We start from the raw sequence: 19,194 nt of genomic DNA, 5'->3' as shown, positions 1-19,194 counted from the left end.
GAAATGTGTGGTGTAAAAATTGTAGAGGGCGAACAGGAGACGAATGTTGTAAGCAGGATCAAATGAATTTAGGCTCATGTAGGCGTGCATAGACGAAGAAGCTTTTACACGACAGACCAGCGTATTAGCATGCATCAAACTAGACTTTCGATTGAAGACTAGAACAAAGACGATCTTTTTTTGCTCTTTAATACAGTGTACTTGCAGAATATGTTATAGTGCTCTAATGTTCGCAAAATGGGTAGATGCAGCTCTTAACGATAATCTGACTTCTGCAGTTCTGTTCATCTCTGATGCGCCCTACATCCATTTGTATTTGTTCAGTGTGTCAAAGACTTGGTCTCCGTCCCGACAAACTTACCTCTAATACGAAATTAACTACTCATTGATGCCTCAGGACGAGTGCTATTACGAGAAGCCGGGTCGTATATGTATAACTGAATGATATGATTTGTGCCAAATCCAGACTCTGACCTAACATCCGTCAATTTTCTTGACCTAAACAAGCTAACAGACCGTTTCCCACTATTCCTAACGTCGTGCTGCTGTGTTACCAAACACTCAAGTATGTTCATTGCTGCAGGACTGATGCGTACCATGCTTCCATTACCCAGCATCGAAGTTTGGCTAAGTATCAGAAGAACAAAACGAGAGCAAATGAGGCGCCGGTCCTAGTCCAAGGAGTGGTCAACAGCTCCAAGTATAGAACTAGTGTGTCTTAATTGAGCGAACTCTGAACCAAGAGTACCTTTGGAATCTCCTTGAACTTCCCTCCTAAACTTTGTTGAGGCTCTCTCTGCCTGTCGCCACTACCAATCGTAGGACATGCCACTAACGTCCCTCCGGTGACAGAACTATAGTAGTAAAATTTGCTCTCACGAAGTTTGTAAGACCTGAGCTTGCCCATTCCCAGGCTAGCACAAGTGGAAAGAGCCCTGAAACTTCGTTCTCAGTCGCCAAGCAATGTCCCTAGCGCACAAAAAAAGGTGAAAAAGTAGAAAATAAATTTGGGCTGTGGTTCCAAGAATGTTTTGAAAGAAGTTATTGTGTCCTCCAGAAACGCACCTATCAGATCAAGAGAAAAAGTTCCAGTTATAGACTTGTATTTCTATCAGGCGGTACGATACTCTGTTAGTGCCTGACTGGGCAGACCACTGTAAGACGATTAGTGTTGATCAAATCAGAGGGTAGCTCACCTTGTTGTCACATTGATGAACATCGAAGGGTTTCCCAAGATGTTTGCCTGCTCAACCACCGTCCCGTATTTGCTTCTCCAGAACTGTGCTAAGGTGTGAATGATATGAACGTAATGACTGCAGTAAGTCTCATGTTAGAAAGAGAAAATCAAATGAGAAGCTGTCAATTCAAATTCCCATTACATTCATCGGGTGGTCACTTGAGATATCAGGTGCAATAAAAAAATTTAACGAAGGTTTACGAATTCGACAATCTTGTGAACAACAATAAAATGGAAGAGGACCGTCGAGATTCGACTGCCTCCTCTCACTATGAATCGATGTCTTCTTCCAGTCAAACTTGTTTTCTCCCCTAATTCGATTCAGAACGTGTTCAATAGTTACCCAAACTATCAATGTGATTCTTAGCTTTCTTATACAGTAACATGCTTCAGAGATTTCTATTCTTGTTCTTACTGTTTATCATCCATGTTTAAGTTCCTTGAAAGCTCGGAGCTCCAATCTTGAATTCACTTCCAAATTAATTTATTCTTGATTTTCCTTATTTTACAGATTCATTCATCGTAAGAGTGAAAAACTAAACATTATTCGTAACTGAGTAACTAATGAATATTTTTAATCTGTTGGAAATACAATACATTGGAACAATCTATCATAAGACATATAATTCTCATACATAAAGTCATTACACAATCGTTTTTCTCAAGACAATTCCAAAGAAACAATTAAACCCAATCCCCAAGCACCGCAAACCACCTTGATCCGCGATGTGGGGAACTGTGTAAAGTGGCGCTTTATCACCTCCCATTCTAGTGTTGGATACGATGGTAAAATTTTGGCCGTCTGTTGCAGATAGATTCTAAGAACTTTTCTACTACAGCATAATCTTTGACTATTTCTGCTTATATCATCTATTTTCCGTTCTGATGTCGCACTTTTTTTTTTAAGTAGTCGCTGGTGGTGCCAGATATTTTGATGCTCACACATGAACGTGTGTTGGAAATATTTTGTAGTCTCATACCTGATTAGTCGCAATATCAGACATGATATTCCGAGCTCTCATGTACGCTTCTAGAGTTGATATTCGTGATCTGGAAGTATGTCTCCGATAGGAAATTATGTGATGGCATATGAAGACTGTAGCTACATCCATTAACTGTCTGCTCCTAAAACAATAGTGCATGCAGGAGGAAGTAATTGCTATCAAGGCCAGTTAAATGTTTCGTGTCTGGTAGGCCAAAAGAGCTCGTTTTTCGCTTGGATGGTGCGAAACTTTCCTGTTTATCGCACATACAGACTTATTGTTTCAACTCTATGATTATGAGAGTCTATGCTCCAGTTCACGTTTGTGTAACGCTATTGACAACAAGTATTTTAAATTATGTGCCTATGGATGAAAGTGATTCTTGCACCTCTCAATCCCCAGTAGCCCCCGTTTCAGTTATACCTTATTTGTGAAATAAACGGAGAAGAAAGCGGGTCTAGATCCGATTTTAAGCGTCCAGAGAGAAATGCTTCTGCACTCGCGGGCTTGGAGTATAAATATGCCGTCTGGAAGATTTTGCTTTGGTTGTAAAGGCTCAGTTATAGTTGAAAGAGGGGTTAGACAAGTTAGAAACCTTGGCTGGGAAAATTGTAGTACAGATGTTGAACATGTTGTAAGACGAAGACAAGACGAAGCATACAAAATGCTAAGACATTAAGCAAAGGAGACAATTAAAGTCTGATAATAAACACTAAATCTGAATCATGAACCATGGACCTTGCCGTTGGTGGGGAGGATTGCGTGCCTCAGCAACACAGATAGTTGTACCGTAGGTGCAACTACAACGGAGGGCTATCTGTTGAGAGACCAGAAAAATGTGTGGTTACTGAAGAGGGGCATCAGCCTTTTCATTAGTTGCTTAGTTGCAGGGGCAACAGTCTGGATGATTGACTGATCTGGCCTTGTAGCACTAACCAAAACGGCCTTGCTGTGCTGGTACTGCGAACGGCTGAAAGCAAGGGGAAACTACACACGTAATTTATCCCGAAGGCATGCAGCTTTACTGTACGGTTAAATGATGATGGCGTCCAAATATTCCGGAGGTAAAATAGTCCCCAATTTGTATCTCCGGGCAGGGACAACTCCAGAGGACATCGTTTTCAGGAGACACAAAACTGGTGTTCTACGGATCGGAGTGTGGAATGTCAGATCTTTTAATCGGGCAGGTAGGTTAGAAAATTTAAAAAGGGAAATGGATAGGTTAAAGTTAGATATAGTGGGAATTAGTGAAGTTGCGTGGTAGGAGGAACAAGACTTCTGGTCAGATGAATAAAAGGTTATACATACAAAATTAAATAGAGGAAATGCTGGAGTAGGTTTGATAATGAATAAAAAAATAGGAGTGCGGGTAAGCTACTACAAACAACATAGTGAACGCATTATTGTGGCCAAGATAGACACGAAGCCCACGATTTCTACAGTAGTACAAGTTTATATGCCAACTAGCTCTGCAGATGGCGAAGAGATTGATGAAATGTGTGATGACGTAAATGAAATTATTCAGATAGTGAAGGGAAACTAAAATCTAATAATCATGGGTGGCTGGAGTTGGATAGTAGGAAAAGGAAGAGAAGGAAACGTAGTAGGTGAATATGGATTGGGAGTATTAAAATGAAAGAGGAAGCCGCCTGATAGAATTTTGCACAGAGCATAGCTTAATTATAGCTAACACTTGGTTCAAGAATCATGAAAGAAGGTTGTATACATGGAAGAAACCTGCAGATACTGAAAGGTTTCAGATTGATTATATATTGGTAGGACAGAGATTTAGGAACCAAGTTTTAAATTATAAGGCATTTCCAGGGGCAGATGTGGACTCTGACCACAATCTATTGTTTCTGAACTGTAGATTGAAACTGAAGAAACTGCAAGAAGATGGGAATTTAAGAATATGGGACGTTGATAAAGTGACTAAACCAGACGTTGTACAGTAATGGGGGAAAGAAATACAGTAGAAGAAGAATGTGTAGCTTTGAAATATGAAGTAGTGAAGGTAGCAGAGGATCAAGTAGGCAAAAAGACTAGAGCTGGTAGAAATCCTTGGTAACAGAAGACATATTGAATTTAATTGATGAAAGGAGAAAATATAAGAATGCAGTAAATGAAGCAGGTAAAAGGGAATACAAATGTCCGAAAAATGAGATCGACAGGAAGTGCAAATGGCTAAGCAGGGATGTCTAGAGGACAAATGTAAGGATGTAGAGTCATATATCACTAGGGATAAGATAGATACTGCCTACAGGAAAATTGAAGAGATCTTTGGAGAAGAGAGAACCACTTGCATGAATATCAAAAGCTCATATGGAGACCCAGTTCGAAGCAAAGAGGGTAAAGCAGAAAGATGGATTGAGTATATAGAGGGTGACGATGTACTTGTGGACTATATTATGAAAATGGAAGAGGATGTAGATGAAGATGAAATGGGAGATATGATACTGCGTGAAGTGTTTGACAGAGCACTGAAAGACCTAAGTCTAAACAAGGACCCGGGAGTAGACAACATTCCATTAGAACTACTGACAGCCTTGGGAGAGCCAGTCCTGAAAAAACTCTACCATCTGGTGAGAAAGATGTATGAGACAGGCGAAATACCCTCAGACTTTAATAAGAATATAATCATTCCAATCCCAAGGAAAGCAAGTGTTGACAGGTGTGAAAATTACCGAACTATCAGTTTATTAAGTCGCGGCTGCAAAATAATAAAGCTAATTCTTTACAGACGAATGGAAAAACTGGTAGAAGCCGACCTCGGGGAAGATCAGTTTGGATTCTGTAGAAATACTGGAACACGTGTGGCAATAGTGACCCTACGACTTATCTTAGAAGATTGATTAAGGAAAGGCAAACCTACGTTTCTAGCATCTGTAGACTTAAAGAAAGCTTTTGACAATGTTGACTGCCATACTCTATTTCAAATACCAAAGGTGGCAGGGGTAAAATACAGGGAGCGGAAGGCTATTTTCAATTTGTACAGAAACCAGAAGGCAGTTACAATGTTCGAGGGACATGAAAGGGCAGTGGTTGGGAAGGGGATGAGACAGGGTTGTAAGCTATCCCCGATGTTAATCAATCTGTATATTGAGCAAGCAGTAAAGGAAACAAAAGAAAAATTCTGAGTAGGTTTTAAAATACATGGAGAAGAAATAAAAACTTTGAAGCTCACCGATGACATTGTAATTCTGTCAGAGACAGCAGAGGACTTGGAAGAGCAGTTGAACGGAATGGGCAATGTCTTAAAAGGAGGATATAAGATGAACATCAACAAAAGCAAAACGAGGAAGATGGTATGTAGCCGAATTAAATCGGGTGATGCTGCGGGGATTAGATTAGGAAATGAGACACTTAAAGTAGTAAAGCAGTTTCGGTATTTGGGGAACAAAGCAAATGATGATGGTAGAATTAGAGAGGATATGAAACGTAGACTGGCAATGGCAAGGAAAGCGTTTCTGAGGAAGAGAAATTTGTTAACATCGAGTATAGATTTAAGTGTCAGAAAATATTTGTATGGAGTGTAGCCATGTGTGGAAGTGAAACATAGACGATAAATAGTTTGGACAAGAACAGAATAGAAGCTTTCGAAATGTGGTACTACAGAAGAATGCTGAAGATTGGATGGGTAGATCACATAGTTATTGAGGAGGTATTGAATAGAATTGGGGAGAAGAGGAGTTTGTGGCCCAACTTGACTAGGAGAAGGGATCGGTTGGTAGGACATGTTCTGAGGCATCAAGGGATAACCAATTTAGTATTGGAGGGCATCGTGGAGGGTAAAAATCGTAGAGCGAGACCAAGAGATGAATACACTAAGCAGATTCAGAAGGATGTAGGTTTCAGTCAGTACTGGGAGATGAAGAAGCTTGCACCGGATAGATTAGCATGGAGAGCTGCATCAAACCAGTCTCTGGACTGAAGACCACAAGAACACAACATCTGAATTTGATTGGTTACAATAATATAAAATACTGTAGACAGATGTGCCAAATGCAGAGGTGTTTGACCGAGACGGGAATTTAGACTTAATAACGTTGAACAGAAACCGGATTCAGTAACGTCGAACAAGAACAGGAAAACTTCATTGTGTGCATAGTTAGTGCAGAACTAGTAAAATGTGCAACAAATATTGTAAATATAGTAATATTCGACGTTATTAATTTTATTAGTATGTGCTAGCAAAGTGATTATGTACCAGAAGAGTGGAGTACAGCTCAGATATGTCCAGTTTATAGGAAAGGATACAGACACGAATCTGAATCCATGTCACAAACTGTGTGCCATAATTTTACCAAAATGACTGTCGGCAATCGCTGAAATTGTACTATCGGATGACCAACATGTTTTTCGGAAAGGCAAATCTTGCTTGGATGTATCTTCAGCAAGATGCCGCTAATAGAAAAACATTGTGAATTGAAATACGAACTTGTCTTGCCTTCGTTGACCACGATAAAGCATTTGATAGTGTGAATTGAAAAGAAAACTGTGGGCAATTTTGAGAAACAGAGGCTTTCCATTTCAGGTTATAAGAGCTGCACAGGTTTGGTGCATAAATAACAAAATACAAAAAAAAAAAAAATATAGCTGCCAGCATACGTGATGTGGCTGATCTAAACCAAGGTGTTAGGCAAGGGTGTCCACTCTCACCCACTCTTTTGAGTATGTATATCGGCGACGTGATTAGAACTTGGTTACAGACAATATAACATTTTAAAATGGACGATGGAGATGTTAGTTTACTATGTTTTGCTGACGACCAAGTAATTATTAGTCAGAACAAAACTGACTTACAGGATACTGTTTTAAGTAAAATAGCCAGCGAATTCAACCTGAACGTCTCCAAAGAAAAGTGACACGATAAATCAATATCAGTTACGATGGATGGAACATACACTAGATGCAAGAATCACTGAAGCCATAAAGCCATAAAACAATGTTAATAAAGAGGCAGGAAGACCAATGAATAGATAGCTTGGCCAGTTTTGAAGAAGTCAGAACAGACCAAAAGGTCCAAATCCTGATGCAGCTGTAGATGTATATGTGCAAAGAACTATTTTTAATTTTGCTTGCAGCAGCTCATAGCTAACTGAATATTTTTGTGGTGTATTACGATTTTTCGTACTTTTCTTTTTACATCACAGGTTTGCATTTCCGGACGTTACCGTCCTGGTTATATCCTTCTAGCGTTTTTATATTCCATTGTTACTAGATGTCACTTAGTAATGTTTATTTATTTCGTCATAATTGCTGCAGGCTTTGGAGACAACCAAGTACAAACATATCCTTCACAAGGTGCATTAAGAATAAATAATTTTATAAGCGAAATCCTGGGTTCAGTTCAGTGCAGTATTTCAAACATTTCAGATGAATTCAAGAATGGTTCACGAAGCAAGGTTAAAATTCACTTCTTTGTCCAACCTTGTTCAACTTAAGGTGTGTCTCCGTGTCTGTCTGTCTTGATGAAAAATGGCCGTTAACACAAAACTTCCTTCTCGGAATTAATTCCGTCTATCTTCAAAGAGGCTTGCACAAGCGCCCTCGCTTCCCGCGATAATTACTTCTACCGCTTCCTTAATCTCACAAGGCAGTATCTATTATTTAAATTATAGCTTTTGAAGTTACGATCAGAATAACAAGAAACGCTAAAAGTGAAGGACGCAGCAATTACTTGAATCAGAAGAGACAGGCAGACGACTTTTTCAGGGAGCTAAATTGCTGCAATTGTCTGCTGAAGCTTTGACACTGCAGGAGGGAGGCAAATGTAGAGTTTAACGACCTGCGTACGACGAAATCGCTGGAACCGAAGATCAGATGGTGTAAGGATTGTAATACCTGCAGACTTCGACCATGTACTACCCAAACGACCCATTCCGGCTTGCACATTAAACGGTTTAGGAAAACAACACTAACCTGACATCATAATTCTTTGGCGAGGATTCAACTACACTTCACTAATGTGTGTGTACAATGTGCGCACTACTGCACCACAGCATACAGGTCTTGACACGCTGAAAATTGATAAGGGCGTTACATGTCTCTCATGAGTTTTTTGATGACATTGTTACAATATTTATTGTCATCGTTTTACTAATGTTTCAATAAAAAACAAAAAGAAAAAAACATAATTTCAAATTCTACATTCTAGCACCCAAAACATTTCAGTTCATAATATGCACAGTAGTTTTCAGCAATCAGTAATGAAGGACAAAAAATGGATAGCAGGAAGTGTTGCCTTGAATGTTTAAAATTTTAGCCTAAATTTAGAAAATCTATTAAAGCACAAATAAAGCTTCGAAGCAAAGATTTAGATGGATGACACGTAATGCTAATAGTCTTAAATGTAAAGTTATCCGTGTAGTAGGTGTAGAATCTGCTACAGGTCAAGTAATCACCGGGGCCCTATAGCCACACTGCCCAGTTTTCGAAGCTAAGTGAGCGCACGTATGATATATATATGATCAAAATTATCCGGAAACCCAAAAAACTTACGTTTGTCGTATTAGGTGGATTCTGCTGCCACCTACTGCCAGGTACACCACATCGGCGTCCTCAGTAGCCAATAGACATCTTGAGAGAGAGAGAAAGGGGCGCTCCGCAGAACTCTCTGCCTTCGAAAGTGGTCAGGTGATAGGTTGCCACTTATGTCATGCGTCTGTACGCGAGATTTCCACACTCCTAAACATCACTAGATCCACTGTTTCCGTTGTGATAGGGAAGTGGAAACGTGAAGGGGCACGTACAGCACAGGCCGACATCGTTTGTTGTCCGGCAGAGACCGCCGACAGTTGAAGAGGGTTGTAATGTGCAATAGGCAGAAATCTATCCAGACTATCACATAAGATTTCCTAACTTCATCAGGACTTACTGCAAGTACTTTAACGGTTAGGCGGGAAGTGAGAAAACTTTGAATTCATGGCCGATCGGCTGCTCATAAGCTACACAGCACACCGGTAAGTATCAAACGACGCCACGCTTGGTGTAAGGACCTCAAGCATTGAACGATTGAACAGTAGAAATCCTTGTGCAGAGTGACGAATCACGGTACACAATGTGGTGATCTGATGGTAGGGTGTGTGTATGGCGAATGACCGGTGAACGTCATTTGCCAGCGTGTGTAGTGCCAACAGTAAAATTCGGAGGCGGTGGTGATATGGTGTGCTCATGTGTTTCATGGAGGGGGATTGCACCCCTGGTTGTTTCGCTTAACACTATCACAGCACAGGCCTGCATTGATGTTTTAAGCACTTTCTTTCTTCCCACTGTTGAAGAGCAATTCGGGGATGGCGATTGTATCTTTCAACACAATCGAGTACCTGGTCATAATTCACGGCCTGTGGCGGAGTGGTTACACGACAATAACATCCCTGTAATGGACAGGCCTGCACAGATTCCTGACCTAAATCCTACAGAATACCTTTGGGGTGTTTTGGAACGCCGACTTCGTGTCAGGCCTCACCGACCAACATCAATACCTCTCCTCAGTGCACCACTGCGTGAAGACTGGGCTGCCATTGCCCAAGAAACCTTCCAGCACCTGACTGAAACTATGCTTGCGCGAGTGGAAGCTGTCATCAAGGCTAAAGGTGGGCCGATACCATATTGAATTCCAGCATTACCTATGGAGGGCGCCACGAACCTGTAAGTCGTTTTCAGCCAGATTTCCGGATACTTTTGGTCGCATAGTATATATATATATATATATATATATATATATATATATATATATATATATATATATAAAGATGAATTTAAGAGGGCCCAATCCGACACGTAACAAACTCTTTATCCTGGGAAGAACAACACAAGGAGTTTTATAACGCTCCAGCACTAAACTCTCTTTTTTTTCAGAATGAGATTTTCACTCTGCAGCGGAGTGTGCGCTGATATGAAACTTCCTGGCAGACTAAAACTGTGTGCCCGACCGAGACTCGAACTCGGGACCTTTGCCTTTCGCGGGCAAGTGCTCTACCATCTGAGCTACCGAAGCACGACTCACGGCCGGTACTCACAGCTTTACTTCTGCCAGTACCTCGTCTCCTACCTTCCAAACTTTACAGAAGCTCTCCTGCGAAACTTGCAGTTTCGCAGGAGAGCTTCTGTAAAGTAGGTAGGAGACGAGGTACTGGCAGAAGTAAAGCTGTGAGTACCGGCCGTGAGTCGTGCTTCGGTAGCTCAGATGGTAGAGCACTTGCCCGCGAAAGGCAAAGGTCCCGAGTTCGAGTCTCGGTCGGGCACACAGTTTTAATCTGCCAGGAAGTTTCTCTTTTTTTTGTCATCAGTCTTCCAGCTGGTTTCATGCGGCCCGCCACGAATTCCTCCACTGTGCTAACCTCTTCGTCTCAGCGTAGCAGTTGAAACCTACGTCCTCAATTATTTGCTAGATGTATTCCAATCTCTGTCTTCCTCTACAGTTTTTGACCTCTACAGCTCCCTCTAGTACCATGGAAGTCATGTCTTAACAGATGTACTTTCATTCTGTCCCTTCTCTTTATCAGTGTTTTACGCGTATTCTTTATCTCTCCGATTTTGCGTAGAACTTCCTCATTCCTTATCAGTCCACCTAATTTTTAACATTCTTCTGTGGCATCATGTCATAGATGCTTCGATTCTCTTCTGTTCCGGTTTTCCCACAGTCCATGTTTCACTACCATACAATGCTGTAATCCAGACGTACATTCTCAGAAATTTCTTTCTTTCTCAAATAAAGGCCGATATTTGATATTAGTAGACTTCTTTTCGCCAGGCTAGTCTGCTTTTGAGGTCCTCCTTACTGCGTCCCTCAGTGGTTATTTTACTGTCTAGGGAGCAGAATTCTTTAACTTCATCTACTTCGTGACCATCAATCCTGATGTTAAGTTTATTGCTGTTCTCATTTCTACTACTTCTCATTACCTTCGTCTTCCTACTATTTACCCTCAATCTATATTTTGTACTCATTAGACTGTTCATTTCGTTCAGCAGATCATGTAATTCTTCTTCATTTTCACTCAGGATAGCAATGTCAACAGCGAATCGTATCATTGATATCCTTTCACCGTTAATTTTAATTCCACTCATAAAATTTTCTTTCATTTACAACATAGTTTCCTCTGGGTACAGATTGAACAGTAGGGGAGAAAGTCTGCATCCTTGTCATACACCATTTTCAATAGGAGCACTTCGTTCTTGGTCGTCCACTCTTATTATTACTTCGTGGCTGTTGTACATATTGTACATGACCCGTCTCTCCCTATAGCTTATCACCACTTTTTTCAGAATTTCGAACATCTTGCAGCATTTTACATTCTCGAACGCTTTTTCCAGGTCGACAAATCCTATTCCGTGACTTGATTTTTCTTCTGCCTTACTTTCAATATTAGACGCAAAGTCAGAATTGCCTCTATCGTGCCTTTACCTTTAATAAAGACAAACTGATCGGCATCTAGCGCATTCTCAATTTTCTTTTCCATTCTTCTGTATATTATTCTTATAAGCAACTTGGCTGCATGAGATATTGAGCTGATTGTGTGATAATTCGCGCACTTGTCAGCTCTTTCCGCTAACGAAATCGTGTGTATGATGCTTTTCCGAAAAACCGACGTTATGTCGCCAGCCTCAATTATTCTACACACCAACGTGAGCAGTCATTTTGTTGACACTTCCGCGAATGATTTTAAAAATTATGACGCAATGTTATCTATCGGTTCAGCCTTATTGGAACTTAAGTCCTCCAAAGCTCTTTTAAAATCTGATTCTAATAGTGGGCCCCTGTGTCTTCTAAATCGACTCCTGTTTTCTGTTCTACCACATCAGACAAATCCACCCTCCCATACAGTCCTTACACGTATTTTTTCCACCTATCCGCTCTCTCCTCTCCGTTTAATAGTGGACTTCATGTTGCACTCTTAATGTTATCACCCTTGCTTTTAACCTCACCGAAGGTCGTTTTGACTTTCCTGTATGCTGAGTCCGTCCTTCTGACAATCGTTTCTATTTCGATGTCTTCACATTTTTCAGCGATTTCGTCTTAGTTCCCTGCAGTTCCTATTTATTTCATACCTCAGCGACTTGTGTTTCTGTATTCTAGAGTTTCCCGGAACATTTTTGTACTTCCTCCTTTCACCGATCAATTTAAGTATTTCTTCTGTTATCCATGGTTTCTTCGCAGCTACCTTCTTCATTCCTATGTTTTCCTTCCCAACTTCTGTGATGGCCGTTTTTAGAGGTGTCCATTCCTCTTCAACTGTACTGCCTACTGAGCTACTCCTTATTCCTGTATCTATAGCCTTAGAGAACTTCAACTGTATCTCGTCATTTCTTGGTACCTCCGTATTCCACTTCTTTGCGGATTGATTCCTCCTGACCAATGTCTTAAACTTCCGCCTACTCTTCATTACCATTATATTGTCATCTGAGTCTACATCTGCTCCTGGGTACACCATATAATCCAGTATCTAATTTCGGAATCTCTGTTTGACCATGATGTAATCTAACTGAAATCTTCCCGTATCACCCGGTCTTTCCCAAGTACACGTCCTCGTCTTGTGAGTCTTGATCAGAGTATTCACTATTACTACCTGAAACTTGTTACAGAACTCAATTAGTCTTTCTCCTCTCTCTTTTCTTTTACCAAGTCCATATTCTCATGTAACCTCTTCTTCCACTCCTTCCCCTAGAACTGCATTCCAGTCCCTCGTGAATATTAGATTTTCACCCCCATTTACATACTGTATTACCCTTCCAGTATCCTCATACACTTTCTCTACCGCTTCATCTTCAGCCTGCGACGTCAGCATGTATAACTGAACGATCGTCGTCTGTGTAGGTTTGCTGTCGATTCTGATAAGAACAACACTATCGCAGAACTGTCCACAGTAACACGCTCTCTGGCCTACCTTCCTATTCGTAACGAATCCTACTTCCGTTACACCATTTTCTGGGCTGTTCATATTACCCTACACTCATCTGACCAGAAATCCTTCACTTCACTAACCCCTGCTATATCTAGATTGAGCCTTTGCATTTCTCTTTTCAGATTGTCCAGTTTCCCTACCACGTTCAAGCTCCTGACATTCCACGCCCCGACTAGTACTCTACATGTTCCGGAACTCTCGGAACCGCGGTGATGCAATGTTTTTCTTTAATTATATATATATATATATATATATATATATATATATATATATATATAAAAGGTGAGACACATCATATATAGGATGTCAGGAAGAAAGATATATGCTTTGAGAGGTGACGTATTAGTGAGCTGATGTAAATATTCCGTACTCCAAATGGTTTCTGAGACTGAACCTATTTAATGTACGTACACTGTTATTTATTCTCTGTGTTATTTACAGAACGTCATTCTTTTCGATGTACCTCAGTAGTGTAACGGAAGTTGAGACGAACACTTTGATACACAACACTTGTTGCCTATAAAGTCGGGTAACTAACTCAAACTGCCCTACAAATCCCTCCTAATATACAGCGCATGTGCGTCGTCCGAGACTTTCGAGTTTCTCACTCTTCCTTCACACAAATTATTAGTTTTGGAGGAAAAATAAAGAACCCCTTTGCTGCAGGAAATTTAATGTGGTTCAATTTAGTACTGTGACACGTTTTTCCTGGTGGGTGCTGTTCTTGTGTTATTCAAGGGAAACATACGAAAGTGACACTAAATGTGTTCCGTCTCTGAAACCATTCGGAATGGGGTCTAGGTTCACATGAAGTATTTTTGCTCAGAATCACTAATGCCATCACCCTTCATATACCTTTCCTCGTGACTCAACCTGTATAGATATACATGCCTTTTTTCTAGCCGAAGTGACCGTGCGGTTAAAGGCGCTGCAGTCTGGAACCGCAAGACCGCTACGGTGGCAGGTTCGAATCCTGCCCCGGGCATGGATGTTTGTGATGTCCTTAGGTTAGTTAGGTTTAATTAGTTCTAAGTTCAAGGGGACTAATGACCTCAGAAGTTGAGTCCCATAGTTCTCAGAGCCCTTTCAACCATTTTTGAGCCTTTTTTCTACGGCTTTGTTTACGTACCTGTATATCACATATAACGTACACGTCCCTTGGACTATCTCCTCCTCTCTCCTCTCTGTTCATCCTCTCCTCGCCTCCCTTTATGCCCATTTCATCCTCCCACCTCTTAGCCATTCTCTTCCATCTCCTTTTTCTGTCCATCTGCTCCTTCCTTCCCTTTCTGTACGTCCCTTCCTGCCCATCTCATCCTATCCATCTCCTCCACTATCCATCTCTGATTCCCCCAGACATCCAGCCGGCCAGAGTGGCCGTGCGGTTCTAGGCGCTACAGTCTGGAACAGAGCGACCGCTAAGGTCGCAGTTTCGAATCCTGCCTCGGGCATGGATGTGTGTGATGTCCTTAGGTTAGTTAGGTTTAATTAGTTCTAAGTCCTAGGCGACTGATGACCTCAGAAGTTAAGTCGCATAGTGCTCAGAGCCAGCTATGCCCATCCACATGTATGGCTTGTGTAAAAGAGGTCCATAAAGCAGGCTGACACTATACCCACAACTCATATGTTAAGGACTTGGAATCTTTATGTCCCATGAGTGTAGACTGCCCTGAAAAACAGGTTGATAAGGCTGATTGATAAAATTCCCAACCAAAATATTTATAGTAAAAGGCAGCCTATACGCCAAGAGCTTAAAAAAGACACATGTTTGTACATCTTTAAGTATTAGAGCAAGGAGTTTGTGTCACATTTCGTACACTTCGATAAAGCAGTGGAGGGGGGGGGGGGGGATTATTACCCAAACATTCATATGTTTACTTTTTGTGTGTTTAAAAAATTCATGATGTGTGTTAGACGAATACGAAGAGGGAATAATAGCCAGAAATGCTAACACAAATGATACGAAAGCAAGTGGTGCACACAATCCATGGAGGATAATGGACACTCTGAGCAGACAAATGCTGGCCGCTGTGTGACGCTGAGACAGTAAACTCCTAAAATGTGAGTATGGTAAGAACGATGATACATAAATATTTTTGGTTCGTGTGCTAGCTCTGAATTGCTGTTCGAAGTTAGTAAGGAATAGGATAGGAGACTTGGACAGGGAATTGACCATATGGGGGGGGGGGGGGGGGCGGCCCAGCGGTTCTAGGCGCTACAGTCTGGAACCGCGCGACTGCTACGGTCACTGGTTCGAATCCTGCCTCGGGCATGGATGTGTTTGATGAACTTAGGTTAATTATGTTTAAGTAGTTCTAAGTTATAGGAGACTGATGACCTCAGCAGTTAAGCCCCATAGTGCTCAGAGCCATTTGAAACATTTGACCATATGGATCAGTCGCCTGTGTAGTCACCTCATTTCTTAGAGGAACGTAAGCTTGTAGGGTCAACTGCGTACAACGTACTGAATGTATAAATCATTTCCCATAAAGAAGAGCAAATTTCTTCGTCATAAAAGATGTGTCGACTGTTTCTATCGTAGAAGGAGAATCCAGTTCAAGGAATTATCTGTTCATTAAAGTTCAAGAGGTCCTTAAGTGTTCTCCAATCAATAACTTGTCGAACCTTTAATGTTATTGTTTGAGTGTGAACACAGTTTGGTCCTTAGTATTTCCCAACGTTATCTGGTTGGAGGTAGCCATCCACTAGCAGAACGTTAAGCAGTGAGAAAGGTTACTGTTTGTAGTTGTATGTAGCAAGGACTGTGCTTTGTTGAACTGAGGACTATTGAAGACTCAATTACAATATTCCCGTTGAAGCTGGAGCTGCTATTTGTAGTGGTGGACTTTTTAACCATTTACTAATTACAGTTTGTTGCAGCTTTGGTGTATTAAGTAATAGGGATGACAAACTTTTTAAGTACAGTTGCGTGCTGCGTTTCCAAGTTATGTTAGGGAATTATGAGAGCCAGCCGCAAGAATGTAAGAAGATTAGTCACGAACATTTTTTTCTTATTACCAAAGAGCGTTAGGAACCCAGCTCTACAAACACAATTTACAGATTAATATCGTCAGTCAGTGAAAGGATATTACTAATTTTCTCATTACTAGTAGCAAGATTTTCAAGTTCTTTATCGGGGTTTTAATCATTGTTGCTATGAGAGAAACGGAATTCACATGCAGATTTTGACGAGGGACTTTTGGCAATTAGTGTGGCGATCGGGCTTCTAGTATCACAGTGAGAGATGTGCTGCAGGTTAGCTGACCACATCTTCCAGTGCTGATCCTGGAGTCGGCTCGACAGAGTGCATGTTTCTTACAGCGGCCAGAGTGGTAATTGCAGCGATGGCAGGAAGTGTTTCCTTTTGTCGTCTCGATGGAAAGTGTCGCCCTTCCAGTCCCTCCATCCAAAGCTGTCTCTCTACTGGCTAGCTTATGTTCGTCTTCTGGCCAATGAAACTATTCTTCACCATCCTAGTGCAGTATTTTTCACTACCTACGATTCTCAAGGCAAGGAAGGATGACCGAATTTAGGTTTTGTTGCATCTGCTATCTCTTCACTGTTCAAACTGCACGTCTCCAGAATAGATTTCCGGCCGCTTCATCCGTCACCTCCCTGTGCTGCAGTTAAATTTTATTTCACTTCATCTTGACAACGTATTGAGATTAATTACGTCTGTCACAATTCTTTTAGCATGAGGACGAATACAGATATTCACGTAGTGAAACACCCGTTTTCCATTCCACGTCGATGTCCCATCTCCTGTGCAGTTGTCCAGCACAGTGGCACAATAACAAAAGTAAGCAGCGGAAATCAGCAGAGAGAAGCAGTATTGAACCACTGCCATACCAGCCATCATCGCTCAGCAAGATAGGCCGCATGTGACGCCCAGTCTGTGTGAATTGGAGCCGTCACCGTAAATCTGACGCCACCGGATCGCAACCAACGACCGCCCCTACTCCGCAATCATAGATTCCCAAATCGACCCAGCCAAAGCCCTCGCCATGCCACTGGGACTCCAAGGCCTGTCGTAAAGGCGTCACAAAGTAGGCCTTGCTGCACGCCGTAGCCGTAGCGGTCGTCGCCCGTCGTCATCAGCACGCCGGGTCAATGCACCATTGAGTAAGCAGTTCATCTCACTTCACCACCGGTCGTTAGTACGTCTGTTACCGTTCTGTCGCCTCGTTTCTTATTCGATTTACTGGCGTCGCTAAGTTACTGGCTTGCCTGCCTGTGAGTGACAGCAGCAGCGCTTATCGATAAGAGCACTGTCTTATTATCGTTGGAGCGACCGCTAGTATTTCCGGGTCACGGTGTGCGGTGTGTTCAGTCGGGATGGAGTGCAGAGCCAGTAGTTGCCCGACCGCTGGCGACACACATGTACCGTCCGACGGAAGGAGACTTGAGCAGGGACGACCGTTGGTTGGTCGTTCGGTCCGTCGTCACATCGGGCGACGTGTATTTGGTCTTCCAACCGCTTCTGGGTTCTCGACTTGTGATTCGTCTTTGTTGTTCCACAGTCACTGGCTTCAGTATTGTTCGAGTTGTTTGTGGAAGTGTTTCATAGAACCGTGTGTAGCTTGTGTGGTTTTGACTGACCAGATATTCTACGCTGTCTGCGTGTTGGATGCGGTGGGAGCGTGCTGGGCCCATAACCCAGAGGTCCGTGAATCGAAACCACGCTCTGCTACCACTTGGACCTGCTTGGTAGTAACCAGAGAGCGCACGGGATAAGTTTAAGGTTGTGGATGGGGCCGTAAACAGTTACTGCGGGTTGCACAAACACACAACTTTATTTTTTAAGAACCACTCATTTAGACACTGCCTTAAAGCATCAATTAAACAATGCAGCAGAAGGCCTATTTAAAGAAAACTTGAGATGCTCTCTTTTGAGCACTATGGGACTTAACATCTGTGGTCATCAGTCCCCTAGAACTTAGAACTACTTAAACCTAACTAACTTTAGGACATCACACACATCCATGCCCGAGGCAGGATTCGAACCTGCGACCGCAGCGGTCACTGAAATGGAAATGAGCGTTTGGCGTCATTGGCCGGGAGGCCCCTCGCGGGGCAGGTCCGGCCGCCATATCGCAGGTCTTATTACAGTCGGCGCCACATTGGGCGACCTGCACGCCGGATGGGGATGAAATGATGATGAACACAACACAACACCCAGTCCCTGAGCGGAGAAAATCTCCGACCCAGCCGGGAATCGAACCCGGGCCCAGAGGACGGCAATCCGTCACGCTGACCACTCAGCTGCTGGGGCGGACAGCGGTCACTGAAGCGCCTAGAACCGCACGGCCACACCGGCCGACGCTCTCTTTTGTATACCGCCTGGAAAGCGGCGCGTGGGTAGGAGCGGGACAAGGGGAAAATCTCTCGGTAGTGCAGTGTGAATTAAAAGCATCTTTACTTTAGCAACAACAGTAAAACATAACTTTGCTCCGAGGTGCGAAGCTGAAGCGAAGTGTCTGCTCTTGATCAAATGGGCAGAATCTGTAGTGGTGCTCGTAGAGCTGAACAGCGCCTGCTAGAGGGCGCTGTCGTCGTGGTCTGTTGTAGTGTCAATTTAACTGGCAGCTACGCCGTGTCATCCAAGCTATCGATACCACACTTTCTGGGCTGAAGGCCCCAAAACCACAGCAAACACAAAAATGGCTGAAGGCCTGGCTTAGAAATCAAAAGCAATTAAGGGAAGAAGGTAAAATTTAAAAAAAACACATGCAGTGAAAACAATTAAGGCTGAAGGCCTGCACTACACGTCTGAAGGACCACCATAATTAAGGCACATTGATAAACAATTTTTTTAACCAAGAAAATTTCTTTTTAAACTTACAATAGAACGGCCGAAACCTGGTTAACTTATTGCACGGCTGAAGGCCACAAACAAATTTGAATCAACGGCTGAAGGCCTGAACAAGAAGTCAATTAAATAATTTAGAATAAACCCCTTGCTTCCTTAAAAAAATTTCCTTTAGAGAATACACACGACTGAAGGGCTTATCAAGGGGTTCACGCAAATCCTCAGCTGAAGGCCATACATATCGCATTGACGAATTAACTG

Source organism: Schistocerca serialis, chromosome 4 (assembly GCF_023864345.2).
Source record: "Schistocerca serialis cubense isolate TAMUIC-IGC-003099 chromosome 4, iqSchSeri2.2, whole genome shotgun sequence".
In the NCBI taxonomy this organism is placed as follows: domain Eukaryota; kingdom Metazoa; phylum Arthropoda; class Insecta; order Orthoptera; family Acrididae; genus Schistocerca; species Schistocerca serialis.
This window is presented reverse-complemented; position numbering follows the sequence as displayed.